We start from the raw sequence: 21,186 nt of genomic DNA on the forward strand, positions 1-21,186 counted from the left end.
GGGGGGGTTATGTGTGTTGGAGATCGCAGCTGTTGCGCCTCCAGGGGCCTCTTGGATACTGTCACCCATTCCCTGTGAGCTCTCCACACCCCCACCTTTGTGTTCCCTCCAACCCCACCCAGGGTCTCCTCCCTGTGGGCTTGGGAGTCATGGGCCTGGGTTCGAGGTGTGACCTGCTCGGTGGCCTTGGTGTGTTGAGGCCTCTCGGGGATCCTGTCCCAGAGCTGCCTTGGTGCACCCTCCCACAGCCTCACATTCAGAGGCAGAGGTGCGGGAGGAGAGGCTGAGTCCAGAGGTCCCCTCCTCCTAGTTCAAAGCTCATTGTAACCTGAAACTTACAGACTCCATTTACACAGTCCCGTGTGTGCGGGTGCATGAGCCCAGCATGTGTACTGTTTTCGCACACGTGGGAGCTCGCCGTGGACTCTGCCTCCCACCCAGTGGGATGAGCGGGGTGTGCTCAGAGCCTCAGTGCACCGAGGAAAGCGCAGCCCATTTCCTTTGCTGGATTGGAAGTCACAGTGGGGTGCTGGGGGCTCCCAGACAGGTGGGAACGGGGGCCCACTGCCTGACTCCCTGGGACCCAGCTGGGATCTGGTCCTGGTCTTCTGATGTCCCGGGTCGGAAGGATGACTGTCCCATGGCTATGCCTTTCAGGAGCCCCGGAGGCCCTGTGGGGTGGTGTCCTCCGCATGGGCCGTGGGGGAGCACACGCTCTGAGCTTGAGCACTGGCTCCACCGCCACTTGGCAGTGTGACCTCGGGCAGTGCTGCACTGAGCTTGGCAGGGCTCTCTGCCCTTGCTGTGTCCACTGCTGGGAGCATGTCAGGCCTCCCTGCCTGGCTGGCTCCAAGGCCTTTCTGGTCCCTGTGTGCAGACAAGGCCCCTCACCTTGGGACCCCAGATTTCTTATTTGTGCGCTGGTTTACTGTGTCTTTCCCCGTGGGGCATCACTTCTACAGGACAAACGCCAGGCCTTTGCCGGGTAGACCAAGGGCTCATGGTGACCTCCTCATCTGGGATTCTGTAGCTCTGTTGGGGCAGCCTGGACATGCCAGGGCCTTTCAGGGTTTCAGAGTGCTGCCTCCGATGTGACCTCCCTGGTCGTCCTTCCTTGTCCTTCCTTGCTACCCGCAAGCCTTCCCCATGTGCTGGCTGGGCCCTGGGCTTGCAGGCTGGGGCCAGGGAGATCTGGACAGAAGCGTCCACCCCATGCAGCTCACTGTGTGGTGGCGCCCGGTGGTCCTTGTGCACAGCTGAGCTCAGACCACAGAGGGTCTGGGGTTGGAGGCGGCATGGACACGATGAGTGCCCTCACTCCTGGAGAGAACGCCGCCAAGAGAAGGGTGGCTGGCCCGGCGGGTAGCTGCTGAGGGGCCGTTGCGGAAGGTGGGTGGTCAGCAGAGGGCACAGTGTCCCTTCTTCCACTGGGTTCCACCTGAGGGAGTGGCAGGAGCTGGAGGGCCTGGGGAAGAGGCCGCATCAACCTCACTTGAGGGCTGAGTGCTGAAGACAGTGTGCGGGGCCCTGGGCTGGCAGGTGGGTCACCCTCGCTCTGGGACACGCTCAAGAGAGCGCCCTGGAGAGGGGTTTGCATCCGAAGCTGATCCTGCTTCCCATCACATTCCCACCCAGTTACAAAAGTCTTCCCTCCCACCGGCCCAGTGGGGGCTGCTGGGGCTCGGGGCTGAGTGGGGTCCTTGCTGCCTGTCTCGTCTGACGTGTGGCTTTGGAAAAGTCCCTTGACCCCCCAGGCCTCTGTCCTCTGCCATGAGGGCTCAGGGGACCCGTCGTCTAGAGCCAGGGTGCTCTTGGGCAGCCGCCACTATCTCTGGCCCCCCTGGTGTTTTTGCTTTACATTCAGGCAGGGCCAGGGCAGCCCTGGCTATGAGCCCAGGTGGGTATGGGGCTTGGCGGGGCTGCCGTGTGTCCAGCGAGAGCCGGCTGGGCTGAGCTTCTCCTCAAATGCTGATGGGGGCCAGACTTCTGGGGGCACCGTCTCTTTCCATAACATAATCACCCCTAGTCCTCGCCCCTAACAAGCTGGCAGAGAACTCTTGCCCCATTTCATGGCCGTGGCACTGGTGGCTTGGGGCAGGGCCTGGTGGCCAGCTCTTGGGCCGGTGCCTCTGGTTCACTGGGCCTGTGGCCTGGCCCTTGGGGTATAGGGGATGGGCCTGGGGGTGGCGTGCGCTCCCTTGAAGTGGTCTGCCCTTGTCTCTGCCTGTCCTGAGGATGAGGGTCATCAACTGAGTCGGGGCCGTGGGGCAGCCACGGGTGCGCTAGTGCAGGGCCGGGCCTGTCTCCCCCCGGCGGCGTGGCAGGTGACTGGGCCAAGATGGCTGCAGCCCTTCCTGGGCGCTGCTGCGTGTTGAAACCCGTCTGTGACGTGGCCAGCGGTGTTGAAATAAGTGCCTGTGCATTTCCCAACATCCTGCCAGCCTGGTGCAGGACTGGGTGCCAGGCCCAGCCTGGGCCTCCCTTGTGGGGTGCTCGGGCCCCACTTCCCTCCCTGGGGAGGGGAGGAGAGGCCACTTCGAGGGAGTGATGTCAAGGCAGGGTGACATTAGTCTGGACCCACGGGATCCTTGCTACTTCCCCATTTTATGGAGGGGAAACTGAGGTGTGGGGAGGGGTGAGGATGGGGCTTGAAGCCAGGCCATCCAGTCTCAGTGCTGCTCGTAGAGGCAGAAGGGCATGGGGAGGGAGAGGGAGAGCCAGGTAGGCCGAAGGCGCCTGGCGGCGTGGCAGGACACGCGCCCACTGGGGAGGTGGAGGGCCGCAGCCAGGGCCCCAGCCGAGGGCCGCCTGGATGCTGGCTTTGCTGCTTGGGGCTGGAGCGTGGGCCTATCCTGGGCTGAGTGTGGGAGATGGTGTGGAGTGGGTGCCTCAGGCGAGTGTCCCTCTTCCTTTGGCTGGAGGAGGCCTGGCCCTAGGACTGTCCCGTGAGGGGAGACAGTGGTCGGACCCATTGCAGAATTGATTCGTTCTCACTGAGTTCCAGGCGCATGGCTTAGAGGGCATCGCGGAGGCCTCCCCATCATCTTACGGGGTGGGTGTTATTAGGCTTAGTTTAGAGGAGGAGACGGAGGATCAGAGAGGCCCACTGACCCACCTGGGGGCCCCCAGCAGGCAGAGGAACTGTGTCCAGGTGCTGGACTGTGAGGCCCTGCTCTTCCCGGTACTCTACCACCTCAGAGGGTGGCAGCAGAGGGCCCGGCAGGGCGTGTGCTCCTGTGGGGCAGGCGAGTTCTGGCTCTGCCCTTGTAGGCTGTGTGACCCCAGGCGGTATAGCTCAGGCTCTCTGGTCTGGACTGGGCGGGGAGCTGCTTGAGATCTGGAATCTGGCACTCTGGTGAAGGGGCAGCAGGAGAGGGGCTGAGACCCAGCCTTCCTGGTTGCAGAGCTACCGTAGGCCAGACCCTCCTGCCTGCTGGGTGGGGCCTGGCATTCCAGGAACCTGTGGCCAAGCCTGGCCTGGGCTGTGGCGTCTGCCCCGGGTTCGTCAGCAGGGGAGGGGCCCTGGAGACCAGTCCGTTATGGATGAGGAAGCGGGCGCCCAGAGAGGGTGAGGAGCTGGGCTGGGTTACACAGCCAAGTGTCCACAGAGCTGGGGGCGGTCAGGAGCCATGCTTTCTGGTAAGGCGGAAGTGTCTGGGGCCAGGGTGGGATGAAGGACTCGGGTCCCAGAGAGCAGCCTTTGGTGCTGTTCCTTGGGCTAGGAATGACAGTAACAGGAAGGGCATGGCCACCGAGATGCGCTCAGTTATGGGCACCTGCCGCCTGCCAGGAACTGTGGTCCACACCCGACTGTCTTTAACAGCTGTGTGCCCGCTACTGTGTGCCGGGCCCTGCGCTCAGCCCTTCTTGTGTGTGGTCTCCAACCCTGCATGTTCCCAGGCCGTTGGCCCATTTTCCAGATGAGAATACTGCGGTGCAGAGAAGCAGCATTGTGTGCTGCGGTCCTTGGCCAGGAGGTGGTGGGGCTTTTTTTTGACCTAGATCTTCCTGTCTTCTGGTGCCAGGGGTCCCCATTGTCTGTCTGTCATCCTCCCTAGGCCTACCTTCCTCATGGTAGACATGTGTGCAGGTCTGTCCCATCCCCCCGCTATCCACAGAGAGGCCCGGGGTTGGCATGGGGAGGTGTCGGAGCCTACTGGGTTGTAGCTGGAGGGAGGTGAGTGGCACCTCCCACAGGAAGCCCCCCTTGATGTCTCCTCTGCCTTGCCACATTACCAGCCGATAGCCAGGCTCCTGGAAAAGGCTGTCTTTCTGAATCTGGACTGGGTGCCCCTGGGCAGGGCCCACCTTTGTTTTCTAATTTATTTTAATTAAAATTTTAAAAATTAGAGACACGGTCTTGCTTTGTTGCCCAGGCCAGACGTGAACTCCTGGGCTCAAGTGATCCTCCCGCCCCGGCCTCTCGGGTAGTGGGGACTTCAGGAGTGCGCCACCTCACCTGGCCTCCCAGCCTGGCTTTTCTCTGCCTTTCCTAGCCCCGGGTTCGACGGAGGAAGCAGGCGCCTGATGGGCAAGTGCTCTCTGAGTGGTGCATGAAGGTGGCTGTCCAGGTGGCTGTCTGTGGTGTCGGTTAATCCTCACGGCTTCCGGGAGTTAAAGGCGAGGGCGCCATCCCCTTTCTGAGGACAAGGACATTTAGACCCAGCGAGGTTGAGTCAGATGCCCAAGGCCCTGCCCAGCCGTAAGCGATACAGCCAGGACTCAAACCCAGATCTGCGGACGGCGGCCGCTGTGCCCCAGTGAAGCTTGAGCCTGGGCGGTGGTTCGCACTCACCACCTGTGGGATGGATGAGGAAAGGCCAGCCTGGTGGTCACTGCCACTTCCCCAGTGTGGGCTGCGCCCAGCCTGAGGGTGGCTCTGGTCCCCAGCTGTCCTGAGGGGTGAGGGGGTGAATCGCAGGCCACCCTCCTGGTGTGGGCTGCGCTGGTCACTGGTCTTTGGTCACAGGGATCCCGGCCCTCAGCCCAGGCCCAGGGCCACTCTTTCCACAGGCTCTGGCTGGAGGGAGGCCCCCAGGGCACCCCCTGCCTCCGGTTTTCCTCCCAGACCAAACCCCCACAACCTCCACATGTTGAGCCCTGAGAAAATGCCGTTCCCTCTGCCTACCCAGAGAACGGCCAGGCCAGCGGCTGCCTGGGGAGGCACAGCAAGTGGGTGGTAAAATTTAGACCTTTTGCCTCCTGGCGACTTCCTTCTTCAGTTTCATTTCTACAGAAGAGGGGATAGAGGCTCAGAGAGATTGTCTAACCTGCTTGGGGAAGCACAGCTTGGCAGTGCCTTGTGTTACTGCTTGGATCTCCTTGGAACTTGGCACCTGCCTGGCTAGTTCTTAAGGACTGTGGAGACTCCTGCAGCCGGTGCCGACCTGGTCCCGCTATCCTGTAGGTCTGTACTTGGCACCTGCTATGTGCCAGGCACTGGCCAGGGCCCAGGGTGTCACAATGGAGTGGCCATGGCCCTGTCCTCAGTAGCCCTCAGCCTTGGCACCCAGGGTGAGGGGCTGACTGTGCCCTGCACTGCAGGGAGTGCTCTGGAGGGGGTATGTGGGAGATGACACCCCTACCCCAACTGAGAGACTCTGGGAAGGCTTCCTGGAGGAGGTGTTATGTAAAACGGAGCCAGGCTGGAGTGAGCCAGGAAACAGGTGGAGGAGTTTCAGGCCCAAAGAACAGCATGTTCAAGGCTAGAGGCGAGAGAGCCTGACATGTTCCTGGAATGACCCAAGGCTGGGGGTGGAGAGCAGGCCGGGCCAGAGCGCAGGCCACTGTGGGGAGGTGGGAGCTGCCTGCTGTCTTCCTGGCCTGGTGCCGATGGCTGTGGCTGGCTGGGCACCCAGGAAACCTTCCTGCCTCCAGAATCACAGTGGCTTCTGGGGTCTGGGAGGGGGGCGCTCTTCATGGAGGGCGGCCGAGGGCTCCCGGGTGGGCTGTGGACACTGTGAACAGTTGCTCCAGGCAGTGGGCAGGGGATTCCAGGCAGGTCCTGGCCCGGAATAAACCCTGGTTCATCTGAGGGTCAGCCCGGAGACCGTGTGTGGATGATCGGCCTGGCGGGAGAGCTGGGAGTGACGCTGGGTCGGCCGTCTGGTTTTCCAGCTGGGAACACGGGCCAGGGCCAGGGCCAGCGGGCAGCCTGGGGTGGCCAGCAGGTGGGCCCAGGGCCGGCAGCTCTGGGCCCTGTGTGGGTTGTCAGGGCTTGAGGAGAAGCCTGAGGGCTGGGGCGGGGGCGATTTGGAGGCAGCCACTCCCTGGTGCGGAGCAGGAGGGCCGGCTTCTGGCGGGAGAGCATTCTCGGTGTGAGAGTTTGTGTTAGTGGCTGGGGGGTTGCTGAGATTCTGTAAAACACTCCCCAAAACAAACAACAAACACCGCGCACCCTGCAACTCGATGGCAGAGGCCACCAGAGAAAACAAGCTGCCGCCCGCCTGCCCTCCCTCCCTGCCCCCTGCACAGCCTGCTGGCCTCCCTTCTCCCCATGCGGGCAGATCATGGCAAGCCTTGCTATGTATTAATTTTTTAAAACAAAAATGGAATTCAGATTTCTGTTTCCTATCAAAGTTGGGATCTTCCTTAGGAAGGAAGGCACCCTCCCACCGGCCCCGCTGGTTGGGGTGGAAGAAGGCGGCCCCTCTGCGAGCGCAGCCAGGCCTTCTCGTGGAGGCCCAGAGGGGTACCCTCAGCCGCGGGGCCTGCCTGTGCCAGCTGTCGCACCTCGCGGTGCCCAGGGTTGTGGGAGTCTAGGAGCTTCGGTGCCTGGCAGGGTGCGTGTGTGTGCATGTGTATGTGCCTTGTGCTCTGACCTGTGCGCGTGCCTGTGTGCCCCATCCACACTGCTCCTGTCTGTGCTGTCTCCATTTCTCTGTGGGGGCAGAGGTCCCTCCAGTGTCCCAATCACAGCCCCCACTGCTGCCCTGTCCCACCCTCTCTTCTCTCTCCTCCCCTGCCGCCTGCCACACTCTGCTCAGGCAGCCTTGGGCTCATGACTCGACAGCCCGGCCAGCTGCGTGGCCTCGGCCAGGACGACCTTTGTGTGTTGGAGCCTTGCCGTGTCCTCTGTCTATAGAAGGTGATGCTTAGGGAGCTCTCAGAGAACCAGTGAGACCTGTGCTAGCTGGTGCATCTCGGGTGCTCAGCGCACAGGCAGCACCCTCCCTGGCTGTGCTCACGGGGGAAGCCGGGCACTGGGCATGGAAATGAAAGCATGGTAGAGAGGGACCTCCTGGCCCCTTGCAGCTGAGACCAGCCAGGGGAGCAGCCCTAGGGACCTGGCTGGGCCTGTGGGCTGCAGGGTCTCAGGAGGGAGGGAAGGGGTATGGTGAGGGCACCTTGGGCGTCAAGTCTCTGAGGGGGTGCAGGAAGCATTTCCTTACCTGTGGCAGGCAGTGGGCGGGCTGACCTCTGGGCCATGTGTTCACCAGCTGAGTGTGCGATTGTGTGCCCTGGCCCCGTGCCACGCCCGGTGTCCCTGACCCGTCAGCCGGGTTTTCCTGGCAGCCCTATGACTGCTGGCCTAGGGGCTGGCCCCCTGAGGGGCTGGCACTGGGAGTGGGGACCTGGCCAGTCTTGCCCAGCCTTTGGGGACGGAGCCCAAAGCTCACTGCATCCGTGCTGGGCACTGACAGCACCCATTCTCACCCTCCCCGTGCTCTGCCTTCATTTCTGGGGGCCTCTGGCAGTGTTGGGGTTACTGATCTCAGCCAGCCCCAGGGGTGTTGGGTCCTTGATGGCGAGCTGGCTGCCCTCCCTGGGCCACATGCTGTCCCACATGGAAGGTGATGGTGTTGTCCCCATCACTGCCTGACCAAGGGCAGGTGGCCCAGAGCATGGGAGGCCGGGAGCATGAGAGGGGCCCCCAGTGTCCAGCACAGTTGTGGGGCTGGGCCCTCCTTAGAACTCAGCCCTGCGTGTGCTGGCATCACCACTAGGGAAGGCGCGCGTGTCCTTCCTGCACAGCTGGGTGAAGTCTCCGTGTGTGTGTGCCCTGCAGCCAGCACATCCACACCCCCATCTCCCGCCACCCCTCGGAGATGACCGTTTTCCCACCTTCCCTCTCCGGGACCACTTCTGTCTCTTCTTGGCCTTTGTGAAAACAGAGGTCAGTTTGGATGTGGGGGTCAGGGAGGAGCACTCTACTCTTGCAGAGATTTAACATTTTTATTCTGGCCTCCAGCTTCTGCCCGATTTTCACCGTCTGTGTGTGCGTTTTGATCTGTCACACCCTCCTGCTCTGCAGACTAGCTTCTGTCCCCAGGAAGCCATCTCGCCACCCCCCTCCCCACCCACTTCCATCAGAACCGGTATGGGGGATGTTGCGTGAGCTGATGGGGTGCTGAGCGGGGACCCTCCTGCTCTGCCACCCTTGGAGGGGCTGTGAGAATCCAGGTGTGCGTGGAAGGGCCGAGCTGGGGCAGGTGATGTGCAGTGCAGCGTCGGCCAAACCCAGGCCTGGCCCTTGTGCCGCCCTCCTGGAGTGGTGGCTGTGGGGGCAGACAGTGGTACCCTGGGTGGTGAGCAGGTTTCACGATGACTGTGGCTGGGGACAAGGAGCTAGCTTGGCAGGAAGCTGGCAGCCACCCAGGGTTCTGGGCAGGGCTGGGGCAGAGGGCACAGGCAAGGCACAGAGCTCTGGGGGTGCCAGGCCACTCCGGCTGTTTCCTGGGAGATGAGTTCCTGGCTGGATGCTGTCATCCTAGGCAGAGAGGCGAGTTCTCTGTCTGCTGGGTTGGCGTTGGGGAGCCAGGCCGGTGCTGGTGTTGCTGCCTTGCTGCCACCACCTGAAGGTGTGTGTACTGGCCAGCGCCTGTGTGTGGGGTCCTTACCACTGTGTGGTTTAACCCTTGCCACCCAAGAGAGCTGTGGCCATCTGCCTCCAGAACGCAGATGGTGAACAGAGCTGGCCTGGTCCCAAAGGGTCCTGTGGCCTGGAGGCAAATGTGGATGCTTGTTGGTTTATTTGCTTAGAGGCAGGCTCCTGGGTGCCGAGGGAACAGGCTGTGGCCCCTGTCACCTGTCCCCAAGGAGCAGTGCCTGGGGCAGGTACTGAAGTGGTGGCCCTCCATGCCCCTGCCAGCCTCAGGACTGTGGCCGTGAGGCTGGGTCGGCCGCTCAGAGTCACAGGAGGGGTGGGTAGGGAGCTCTGATCCCGGGTAGCGCGTGCCATCCGCTTGCTCCCAAAGGCAGCCTGGAGTTGGGGTTTGCCGAGGGAGGCTGCCCCCGCAGACCCCAGGCTGTGAGGCACCCCAGCCTTGCAGGGAGTCCAGGCAGCCTCAGGAGTGGCCTCTGGAGCCTGGAGGGCAGGAGCCAGGCCATCCTTGGCTGTGACTTTGTTTTGTTTCCTCAAGTCAGATTGTCCTGCTTCATCCTGTGCCCGGAAGAGACGTCCTGCTGCTGTCCTCGGGTGGGGACACACGTCTCTTGCCTTCCCTCCTTGACGGTGGGGGTGGACCTCAGCCGCCACCCATTTGTCAGTCAGCAAACGCGGCTCCTGCTGGGTCACTTGCCTGCCAGCTGAGCTCCTGGGATGCAGCCCAGCCTTTGGGGCCCACCCGGCTCCTCCAGCCTTATAGCTCCTCCCCACCACACCTCCTCTGCACAGCAGGACCAGGAATTATGCTGTTCTCGGTTGGACCTGCTTGTCCGTGCTTAGCTGGGCCTTTCTGATCCCTGTGGGCTCCCTGAGGGCGGGGCTCGGGCCTGCCCCATCAGCAACAGCTGTTGCTGAGGGCACAGATGCCCTGTGCATGGGATGGAGATGAAGGAGGCCCGGGGGCTCCGTGACAGACCGTGGGAGGGGAGGCTGGCTGTCCTGTGGTGAGCTGCTTCTGGGGCACCCTGAGATGGGGCCTCCCTTCACTTCGTGGCCATCCAGGCATCTGTGTCTGTGTCCGGGAAGTCGAGGAGGGCCCCCAGGACTGAGTCGCTGCCCGTCACTGACCGTCTGTGGCAGGCACTGCCAGTGGCCGTGGCCCAGGGTCTTGGTGGCTCTCCCTCATCAGGGGCTTGCTCCAGGCCTTAGATGATGCTCCTGTGCTCCCTGACAGCCGCAGGGTCTCACCTTCCTGCTCCAGCCCCTCTCTGACCCCACCCTGCGGTCCTGGGAGGTAGGTAGCAGGACAGCCCCATTATACAGATGGAAGACCTTAGGCCCAGCCTGGGTGGGTTCGTGGGTCCGGCTCAGCCCCTCTGTGCCTGTAGTCTGTAGGGACCTGGGCCCAGCTGCCCCTAAGGATGGAGCTCAGCCTTCCCCAGCTCCAACCCTGGGGCCTTGTGTGGGAGGGGCAGTGGCCCTGGGATCTGGCCTTGGCGGCTGCAGCCCCCTCTCCAGTATGGCAGAGCCTGGAGGCATGCTGGTCTCTGGGTCCGAGACTGTGGCCTCCCAGCCTGCTTCCCTTGGGGGGGCGGAAGGCCTCGGGGCTGTCGGAGCTTCAGGATTAGGGACTCCAGCCCAGCAGGGGCTCCCTTTTCTGTGTCCCCGCCTGAGCACAACCTTCCTGTCCTCTCCCCTGCAGCCTCTCTGTTGTTGTGGTCGGTCGTGCCGCCTGAGGGCCAAGTGTGGCCTTGGCACTGCCACCGTCCACCAGCGGCAAGTCAGGGCAGGTGCGTGTGTTGGGGGTGGCCGCCCGCGGTGTAGGCCGGAGGTGGCGTGCCGGCCCTGTGAGTCACGCCGATCCAGGATGGGAGTGGGGGTGGCCGGGGCACTGTGAGCTGGCGTGCTGAGGCTGGCCTGCCCATGGCTTGGCCTGGGGGCAGGGGTGGGGTGGGGTCCTGCCCGGCTTCTCCTGGAGAACCTGGGTCAGGAGCCAGGGGCCAGATCAGGGCTGGGGACTTTGTGTGGGGTTGGATAGGGGCTGGGGTGGCCATGAGAAGTGAGGAGCCTCCCACGAGCCAGTGGTTGCAAGGAGCAGATGCCGCCTCGCAGGTGGGCAGACCCCCTGGGAGGAGGCTGCAGGCTGGGAGGTAGACAGGACGGGCCCCTCGGTGTGATGGTTGGGGTGTCCAGGGACTGGACTTGGAAAAGTTTGGTGACCTAGTGCCGTGGGATCCCTGCTCTCTGTGGCCAGTCCTTGGCCCTCCTGTTGCAGCCCCATGACACCTGGCTGTGGCTTGTCCCAGCTCCTGGGCCAGGTGGGGAGTGAAGCTGGCCACCGAGCCTCCTGGAGCACCTTTGCCCTTCCCCGGCACCCGGATCTGGCTGAGGTCTGAGGCCAGAGGAAAGGCCTCCTCCAGAATCCAGGGCTGCCTGTCCTGAGGTCAGGGGCTTTGAGCTGCAGGCAGACGGCACCTTCCACCCATGGCCACATTCCCCACTGTCAATCTGCAGTAGAGACAACAGAGCCCTCGGGAACCCCTCCCAGCAGCTGAGGGTTCAGGGGGTGCCCCTCATTATACCGGGGAAATGTGGCCCCAGGGGGCAGGAGGTGCAGGGCCCAGTCAGAGACTGAGCGTGAACCTGCTGGGGCCTCAGGCCAGCTCTGTGACCTGGACAAGGAGTTTTCCTTCTCTAAGCCCCCGTTGCTGCTGTCAGAGCCTGCGGTGGGCACTGATTTGAGGAAGGACAGACATGGGCTGGGAGGGTTGGGGGAGGCCCTGGAGAGGGGGACCCTGGGGAGGGAGATCTTGGAGCTGCAGAGGCTTTAAAGAGGCAGGGGTGTGGGAGTGCCGGCCAGGGTGCCTGGCCTGGGCTGGGGGCTGGGTCCAGGGATGCGGCTGGCCTCACCTGTTGGTAGAGCCCTATCCGGAGGAGTTGAGCTCAGACCTTAGCTAGCGCTGACAGCGCTGGGGCAGAGTGCTGAGAGGGGCTCTCTCAGGGCTGTCACTCAGGGCTGGGCCCTGTTGGATCTTCTAACTGTCTGAGCGGGAGAGGGAAGGCTTCCTGGAGGAGGTGTCCCTGGCAGGAAGATGCGGAGGGAATGACCGTGTGTGCTGTAAGGGCCAGACCCGGGGCTGAGAGGGGCTGGTGGGAGATGGTGGGATCTGGGAGGGGCAGGACACCATGGTCTATGTGGTGCCCGCCCTTCTCCCTCCTCCATGGCCGCAAGGCCCCTCTGGTAGAGAGGGTGGTGCTGGCCTTGAGGGATCTGGCCGGCAGGTAGGCAAGTGAATGACAGAGCCCCTCAGGTGGATTTGGGGGTGGGGCCTCCTGCCTCTGCCTATTTTCTTCAGCTGCCCTGGTTAGGGCTTTGAAGGGGCTTCACTGCAAATTAGCCCCGACCTCCCCGGGGTGCCCAGCAGGGGTGCACTGCACCTTAGGTGCTCCGTTGTGAAGTGGCCACAGGTGCCTTTGGTGTGTGGGGCCCACAGGATGAGTTGCATGCAGCCTCCCGGTGGGGGCTGCTCAGGTGGTGATGAAAACTGTACCTGTGGGCAGGTGAAGCCACCGCTCCCTCGGTGTAGCAGTCAGCGCGCCCTCCCCACATCCCCTCCTCTCCCTCTGTCCCTGGACCCAGGAGTTTGGGAGAGGCCAGTGGGCAAGCTGGGCACTTTGGTCTCTGTAATGAGGACCCCCCCTCACCCGCACCAAGATGCACACATGCCCTGCCAGGATGTGGGGGGCAGGGCAGCGGGCTGAGCCAAGGTGTAGCTGCTGGGAGATAAGGTTACCCACCCCCTGGGCTGGCGTCTGCCTCCCCGCCTGCTGCTGCCCCTGCCTTGGGCCACGTGTGGGGAGGAAGGAAGAGGTTTGGGTGGTGTGTGTGTGTGTGTGTGTGTGTGTGTGTGTCTGTGTGTGTGCTTTTGACTGGGCTTGGAGGGCTCTGGTTGGGACCCAAGCTCCGGCCTTCAGCACCTTGGCTGGGAGGAGTGAGGCCTGGGGAGACAGTGGGGGCCAGGAGCTGGGTGCTGAGGAGACCAGAGCTGGGGGCTGGGGCGGGGCCGGGGCAGCTGGTAGGAAGTCCTGCCCTTGCAGCCGGTCCTGCGAGAAAGCCCCTGGCTGCTGTCTTGGCTTTGCTGGACTGGCAGGGTCCAGCACCAGAGGCTGGGGACTGGACGTCATGGGCCCCTGTGCACTGATGGAGCAGTAGGTGTGTGTGGGATTCATGGGGGGCTGGGGTGTGGATTCACGAGGGAGGAGCCTTTTGGGTTACGAATCAGCCCCTTCAATTACCCGGGTTGGGGTGCTGAGGCCTGAGTGGGCAGTGTGAGGGTGGGCTGGTAACTGTGTAACAGCCGGCTCTCTGGGAGGCCCTGGTCTGTGGCGTTGCCGTCTCTGAGCTGGGAAGACATGTGCCTGAGAGCTGGTCCGGGGTGGCCTCTGGCTTCGGCTGGGGAGGCCCCGCCCACCTGAGAGCAGCGTTCAGCGAGTGTGGACTCTGCCCCAGTGCCGGGCGCAGCACCTGTTGAGTTCCTGGAGCGTGCCGAATGCAGGCGTAGCTTTGGGCTGTCTGGAAGGGGCCTGGTTAGCGAGACCCTGGCTGAAGGGCCCAGAAGGGGCTGCAGTAGGACCGGAGCCACCTGGCCATGCCCCAGGGGCAGGCCCTGGGCTGCTGGGATCTCATGCTGTGGGTGACTGGGCAGATGTGGCTGTGTGTGTGCACACAGCGGGGACAGACAGGGTGGGCCCATCTAAGCCATGTCCTGCCAGTGGCTTCCCCGGTGTCAGCACACACAGGCGGGCTGTGAGGGGCCGAGAGCCCAGGCCGCCTCACCCCGGAGGGCCAGCTGGTCAGCTGGACTTGCTCTGGGGGTCTTTGTCTCACTGATGAGCCACGTCAGAGTGAGGCAGGATGGAGGTGGGTCTGTCTTGTGTGGCCTGAGCGGGTGGAGGTGGGCTGGGAGCCTGTTGCAGGTCAGGATGTGTCCAGGGGCCAGCACCAGACCTGCTGAGGTGGGAGGTCAGTCTGTGCTGGCTCTGTGAGGGGCCTTGCAGTCTCGGACCTTGCCTGTCCCCTCTGGGGCTGAGGTCAACCCTGGGGCACGGGTGGGATGGGGACACAGACCCTCATTCCGAGTCTCATGAGACCGCACCACTTAGCTGTCAGTGAGGCTTGTTGGGCATACATGAAGCGCAGTGATGGGGTGAGGGCCGGAAGAACCCACAGGGGCTTCGCAGCCCTCACTACCCGCCCCACTCTGGGAACCAGGCCCTCAGGCAGCTGGCGAGGATCTGGGGGTCACAGCTGACCACCAGCCACAGCTGAGTTGGCAGTTGGCATGGTGTGCCTCTCGGGAATAAAGCTTCGACCTGGGCTGCATGAGGACAGGTAGGTGGGCTGTGATCCTCACTCCAGGCCGAACCGTCCCATGCCCTCGTCCATACGATGAGCTTATCCAGGTGTGGTTCCAGGCCCTGAACCAGATGAGCAGGGAGCTGCAAAGTTCAGAGGAGGGAACAAGGGATCCCGGCCAACACCCAGGAGGCCAAGGGACCGTCTGGCCCGGGTCTTGATGAAACCAGGCCTCGGGGGTTGTTTGTGTTGTTGTTATGAGACTAGCATGCGCCTGTGGTGCAGACCCCAGCTCAACAAAAGCCTGTCTTCTCCTCACTAGAGCTGGGAGTCCCGGACCCTCCACACTGTCACCCTTCGGGGGAGTCCTGGACTCTCCACATTGTCACCCCGGGGGGGGTGGGGCAGTCCCAGACCCTCCACACTGTCACCCTGAGGGGGGAGTCCCGGACCCTCCACACTGTCACCCCGGGGACCTCACTCATTATCTTTGAACCCCAAACTGGGCAGACATTCATGGTTACCTGCTCCACGTGGCTGGGCTGGTGGTGCAGAGAAAAGCGAACCATGCTGGGGTCCCCAGCGACTGAGGATGGAGTCAGGGGATGTGGCAGCAGTGGAGACACCAGCAAGCTAGGGACAGCCCGAAGCTGGGGGAGACTTGGGAATTTAGTGGGTTCTGCAGAGCGTGGGCTTTTGTGGTGGGTGAGACCCAGAAGGGAAGGGACCTGCCCTGGACCCCTCAGCCGGCGGAGTTGTGGGTGCGGAGTGAGCAGCCATGTGGACCCGTGCAGGGCTTGCTGGGGGGCAGGGGCCAGAGCTGGAGGAAGAGGCCGAGGTGGGGCTGTACTGGGCCGTCACCCGATCAGCCTGGGGGCGAGGGTTCTCTGGCCCTTTTCTGTCTTCCAGGAGGAAAGGAGCCCTCCGTGTCCCACCTGCCGCCTTGACGCTGGTGCCCTGGGCTTTTGTGGGCAGTGGGTTTCCCTGTGCTCAGGCGGGACAGTGTCCTCCTGTGGTTCAAGGCCAGCCTGGCCTCTAGCCCTGAGCACCGCCTGCAGAAGGGTTTTCAGACGGGTGTGAGTGTGTGGGGGTGCCATCACGGGAGACTTCTGGTTCCCCTCCAGCCCTGCATGACATCTTGGCGGCCTGTCCCCAGCACTGGTGGGGCAGGCAGGAAGCTCCTGGCCTGGGATGGGCACAGACAGGGTGTGGGCCGTGAGTCGCTGCTGCTCAGAGCTACCCCTGCGCAGCCTTCCTTGAGGCCTGGTTCCCGGGCCATGGCCTCTGCAGCCTGGGCAGGACAGGGCAGGGCAGCCTGTTGTGGACAGAGCTGGTTGGGTCTCAGGCCTCCTGGGCGGGTAGGGACTTAGGACACCCACTAGCATGCCAGGGGCTGGCAGGGCTGAAAGCTGTACGTCCACACCCCCACACTCACTACCGGCCCTGGGCTTGGCCATTGGCTGATGGGCCACAAAAGCCATTCTGTGCCTTGGAAGAAAGCCCTCGTTGTGTGGCTGGAGGGAGGCTGGGAGCCATGAAGGCCCCCTTCCCCCGCGTGCTTCCTCAAGCCTCCCGAGGCGGGTTCCATCCAGAGCTGCTCAGGCCCTGCCTCACCAGTATCCGAGGCTCTGCTCCATTCCGGCCCCTGCCTTGCCAGGCCTGGTGACTCCCTGCTTGTTTCCTCGACTCAGGCCTCTGCGTCCACCACGCCCCCCACAGGACGCCCCCCCAGGATCCCTAATGCTGGCCTCTCCAGGGCTCCCTGCTCGGTGTGGCCCTTGCTGGGAGCAGCTGGGGATGGCACGGTGGGGATTTGAGGGCCTGGGCGAGCGGTGGTGGCCCCCGAACAATGCCTGGGCTTCTTCCAGGCCACCACTCCAGGCCAGGACAAGGACAGGCACCCTGCGTCCGGTTATCCAGCACTCCTGCGTGCTGGCTGGCACCATGTTGGGGTGGCTGTTGCCATCGCCCTCCAGCACGCAGATGGGGAATGGGCCCAGCCAGGTCACCTGATCTGCCTACAGTGGGCAGCTGGCTGTGGTGGAGCCGGATTTGAACTTGGGGCTGCCCAACGTCCGGGCCTTGCCCTTGTCCTCTGCCCAGGCTCCTGCTGGGTGGCAGACCATCTGCTGCACCAGCTGCGGGCGTGACAGTCGTGTCTCGGATTGAGGAAATGAGGCCGGGGTCCTTGTCCTCTTCCAAGAAGCTCTTGGCTTTGGCCAATGGCAGCCGCCTGTGGTCACAGGTGTCTGGTTGAGGGTGGGGGACCGGGCGGCTCTGGGAAAGGGGAACTGGGCCGCCTGGCCAGCATGAGCACCACTTGCTCGAGACCAGCTCCAGGCTGCCTGGAAGAGACTCCAGCTCTGCTCAGCCACCTCCCTCAGGCTCCTTCCTGCCCGCTCAGCCGCCGCGCTGCATCGCCTGAGGCTGTGGGACCCTGAGCCCTCCGGCCAGCGGCCGATGGGGCCACCCCTATGGTGGGACCTCTCACCTGCCCTCACCATGAGGCTGCACCTCTTCACCTCTCTGTCGGGCGGTGGCCTGGCCTGGCGGGCGGGGGACCGCAGGTGGCTGGCAGGTGAGGGCCAGGTTTGGTGGCCACTCCGTGTGGCCTGGGTGGGTGCCTGTGAGCCTATGGGGTGTGGGACTCATGGCAGGTCTGCTGGGGCTGTGGGGGAGAGGATCTGGGGACCCCAGGTGGGGAGAGGCTGGGGAGGTATGGGGGCCAGGTCTGGGACACCCTGCTCCGTGGAGCATGCCTGTGGCCTGGTCACAGCTGCTCCGTACGTGGCCGTGCTGAGGGTGTCTTGGGAGCATTCTGATTCTCCCAGGCTGCCACTGTCAGCAACAGCAAACTGAGGCTGGCCCTGGGTCTGCCAGACCCTGCAGCCCGAGGGCAGGACCACTGAGGTCTCTGGTGTCCCCCGGGTGTCTGGGCCTGACGGCTCCTTTCAGGCCACTTTGTTCCAGAGGAAAGACCTAGGCTCTGGGCTCTGGGCAAGGGTGGAAGCGTGGGTGGTTCTCCTCCCTCTCCTTACCTTGAGGCTCTATGGAGGACCCCTTGGGGTCTGCCCCACTCCCATTTTAAAGATGAGGAAACTGAGGCTGGGTGGTGGCAGGGACTTGTGTAGCCGGAGGGGTGCAGTGGACCTGACCCCATCCTCCTGGGCCCAGTGTTGGGACACTGTGCCAGAGAGCAGCAGAGGGCTTGAGCGGCCAGACTGGTCAGCCTCCGCCTGCCCTGGGCCGCTGCTGTGGCTGCGGTGTGGGGTGGGTGAGAGGGGAGACATAGCGGCAGCCCTTCTCTGCAGGGAGTGAGGGGGCTGAGTCGGAGGGTCCCCACACCCATCCTGCTGGTGGAGGCCAGAGCCAGCTCCCGGCCGCTCAGCCCTGCCCGGCCCTGGCTCATGTCCCGTTTCTTTTTCATGGCAAGGATGTCTGTTAATTGGCATGCACAGAGTGCCAGGGCCCATGTGGAGTGCTCATGTGTCTTCACAGACGTCCCTAGAAGGATGCGCTCTCGGTGCCCACGGAACAGGAAGACAGGCTCAGTGCCGTGAAGTAACTTTCCCAAGACCACGGGGGGCCTCAGGGAGGGACCCAAACCAGATCCGTCTGGCCAGGGTGCAAGCCTGGACCATCTTGATTTTCCAAGGCCTTTTAAAAGTCCTTTCGCAATCTGTAAATATTTAGCCCAGCCTTCCTCAGCACTGCGTGGGCGTTGATGGATGCCAGGCGCGGCTGTGCCGGGCAGTCCCTGGGAGCCACTTGGTTTTGGAGCTGACACCTGAAATAGAACACAGTGCACCTGGGGACCACACAGTCCTTGACCAGGGCCACCTGCCTTACAGAGCGGTCCATGAGCGTTTCCCTCATTTTGCGCTGTCAGTAAGCAGCAGGTGTGTGGTGTGCCTGCCCCGCACACTCGTCCCGGCACCAGTCCTGATTTGCCGGTGACCATGAGCTGTCCTGGGCATCTCTGGGCTCAGCTTCTCCCCTTTTCCCCAAGCCCCTGCCTCACTTGGGCCGTCTGGCGTGGTCGTGAAGGCCCGTTCCCAGCCTGACTCTGTGAGCCCAAGGTTTTTTGAAAGCCTCTTGCAGCAAAGAACTCTGATTTCTGTTTCAGAGGTGACCTCGGGGGGTTTGAATTCAGATCCCTTCGGCAGCTCTTCCTGGAGGGCAGGAAGCGTTTATAGGGCTCTTATCTCTGCACCTCATGGTGACCACGAAGAGGCCTCTTCAGCTCTTGGCTTTGGTTTACTCATCTGTAAAGTGGGCGCAGAAAGAATTTTCCAGGTCACCTTTCTTGATGTGACAGGAGGTTTGAATTTGTATTAAGTTACTTTTATGCAGAAAACATCCTAGGCTGTTAGACTGTGCCCTTTAGTCAGGGGTCCTAGGCTGCTAGACTGTGCACTTTAATCAGGGGTCCTAGGCTGTTAGACTGTGCACTTTAATCAGGGGTCCTAGGCTGCTAGACTGTGCACTTTAATCAGGGGTCCTAGGCTGTTAGACTGTGCCCTTTAGTCAGGGGTCCTACTTTAGTCAGGGGTCCTAGGCTGTTAGACTGTGCCCTTTAGTCAGGGTTGGGGGATGTCTTTGGTGTTCTCAGCTAGAAGCAGTGTGTGTGTGTGTGTGTGTGTGCGCGCGCGCGCGTGCGCGCGTGTATTTGCGTGCACAGGCACAGGTGTTGGGGTCACTACGGGCATCTGGTGGCTGGGCCAGGCACTCTAAGCGTCTCCGGAAGCACACGTACTGTCTCTTCTGGGGCTGACTTGGGATGTTGTTACGCTCGCGCGCAGGAGTGGGGCCCAGGGTCTGTTGTGTTTTTGGCTGCTGGACTTTGATTTGTGCACCTTTCCCCATGGCCTCCTGGTGTTGGTCCTTTCTCCCACGGTTACCTCTGTCTGACGGCTTGTCCTCTGAGGAGTCATCTGAAGCATGAGGTTAGTGTGTGAAGCTGAGTCAAAGGCCCTGAGCAGGAGCCTCTCCTGTGAGTCAGGCGCATGGAGGTTTTAGCTTCTGGAGTTGGTGGCCGCCATTCTGGGCTCGTCGGGCTCTCCCGGCCCCTTTCCCTGGTCTTCCTGCACCTGGATGGGGAGGGGAGTCATCCTTTGCTGTCCTTCCTCTGCCCCCTCCTCCTCATGAGCCAGGTGACAGCCGGGTGCCCCGGGGCAGATGCCTGTGTCTGTGAGTTCTCTGGAGGGATGGAGCCCCCTCCCTGCTTGGCGGGGGCTGCTGCTTGACGGGCTGTGTGTGGGACAGAAGCCGTGGAAGACACATTTCTGGCTCCTTTCCTTCCTGCTGGATGCCCCAGAGGGCTGAGACCTGGTGACCTGCCTCCTCCAGGGTGGCCTCAGGCCTGTGCCCACTCATCTTCCTGCCAAGCTCTGGTCCTCCAAGGAGGGGTTTGGTCTCCTGGGTCCTCCTCGGAGAGAGTCACGTCTGCCATCTGGCCGGTCCTGTTGACGCCCTCAGCTCGCTCCTGTCCCTTGCCCCTCTGGATGTCACAGATTGCACGTTGTTGGCCATTTCACGGAACCCGTTTTCCCGGATTTGTCAGGAGGCGAGAGAATGGTGGAAATGCAGTTTTGCTGGGTTCCTTGCACACGTGGGCGCTGGCTTTGGTCACCCCCGGGGGGCTGCTTGTGGGATCCAGAAAAGTGGATGTTGGTGAGGCCAAGCAGGCTGGGAAGGGTGCTGGACAGGGACAGCAGAGGCCTGGCCCCAGGGGGTTAGAGGGCCAGGGCTTGGGCGCCTCTGTCCCGGGCCGGGGGCTTTGGACTTTGGGGGTATAATGGGGAGCCCTGGGACAGCAGAGGGCTTGCCCCAGAGGGCTAGGGGGCCAGGGCTTGGGCATCTCTATCCTAGGCCTGGGGCTTTGGATTTTGGGGGTATAATAGGGAGCCCTGGGAAGTTCTGGTGGTGACAGAGTGGACATTCTGCCAAGTGACCAGTGGAGGGGACAGTGGTGGAGAGGGTGTGCTGAGCTGGCCTTAGCCTGGCCTGGGCGAGGTCTGGACTTGGCCATGTCTGGCTCTGCCTTTACAGGGGGAGCTGGCAGACATTCCTGCGGGAGGCACTCTGTGGATGGGGTCACCCAGAGTCTGGAGAGAGACTCCATAGCTGCTGCCGGCCTGTCCATCCCTCCCCTTCCTTCCGAGGCCCCTGGGGGCTGCTGGCTAGGCTGGGAGTTGCCGTGCGTGCTAGCTGCAGCCCAGTCTTGGGTTCTTGGGGCCGGGCACTGAGGAGCAGAGACTCTGCCTGCCACCTGTTCACCCTCGCGTCTGCAGGCCAGCGGCTCGTCCCCTCCTGCTGCCACAGTACCCTGATATGTGCCGATTGGTGGGATTGGGAGGGGACACAGCGAGGCCTTGGGTCAGAGCCTTGATGAGGATGGGGGTGGCCGTCCTGGGGGCAGCAGGCCGGAGCCTGCGCTTGCCTGGATTCCCCGGCAGGATTTTTCTCTCGGCCTCCTGGGTCAGCATCTCCTTGGTGCAGGGTAGAGTCCACTCCCCTCTCCCTGGGCTTAAGGGAAGGGGAGGGGGAGTCTGACCCACAGTGGGTAGGGGCCCGGGCGCCCCTAGAAGTGGCCAAGTTCAGACCTAGCCCAGGCCAGGCTGAAGCCAGCTCAGCACACCCTCCTCTCCATTGCCGTCCCCTCCACTGGTCACTTGGCAGGAGGTCCACTCTGTCGCTGCCAGAAGTTCCCAGGGCTCCCCATTACACTCCCAAAGTCCAAAGCCCCCAGCCTGGGACAGTGGGTGGGGGACCAGGCCCTACACAGCAGGCACAGCAGCCAGGAGGGAGGTTTCTGAGGCTTAGCCTGTGGGGCCTGTGGCACCTGTGGCCACGGGGTGGTTTTTCTCGCTCAGAGTGGTGATGAGCCTGACCCCGGCCCTCAGCAAGTTTCTGCGGGGCAGGAGGGACGTGCTGAGGCTGAGCTTGGAAGAGGCAACCCTGGGTGCAGTTGAGCCGCTGGGATGGTGTGGGTGAACTCCGC

The 21,186-nt window shown here is 62.9% G+C and overlaps 1 protein-coding gene across 2 annotated transcripts in view; it reads left to right on the plus strand.

Annotated features, from left to right (window-relative positions):
• The window catches only part of RXRA (retinoid X receptor alpha), a 112,559-nt gene that overhangs the window by 42,547 nt on the left and 48,826 nt on the right, over positions 1–21,186 (plus strand). The gene's annotated exons all lie outside the window — the stretch shown is intronic.

Source organism: Hylobates moloch, unplaced genomic scaffold (assembly GCF_009828535.3).
Source record: "Hylobates moloch isolate HMO894 unplaced genomic scaffold, HMol_V3 SCAFFOLD_10, whole genome shotgun sequence".
NCBI lineage: Eukaryota > Metazoa > Chordata > Mammalia > Primates > Hylobatidae > Hylobates > Hylobates moloch.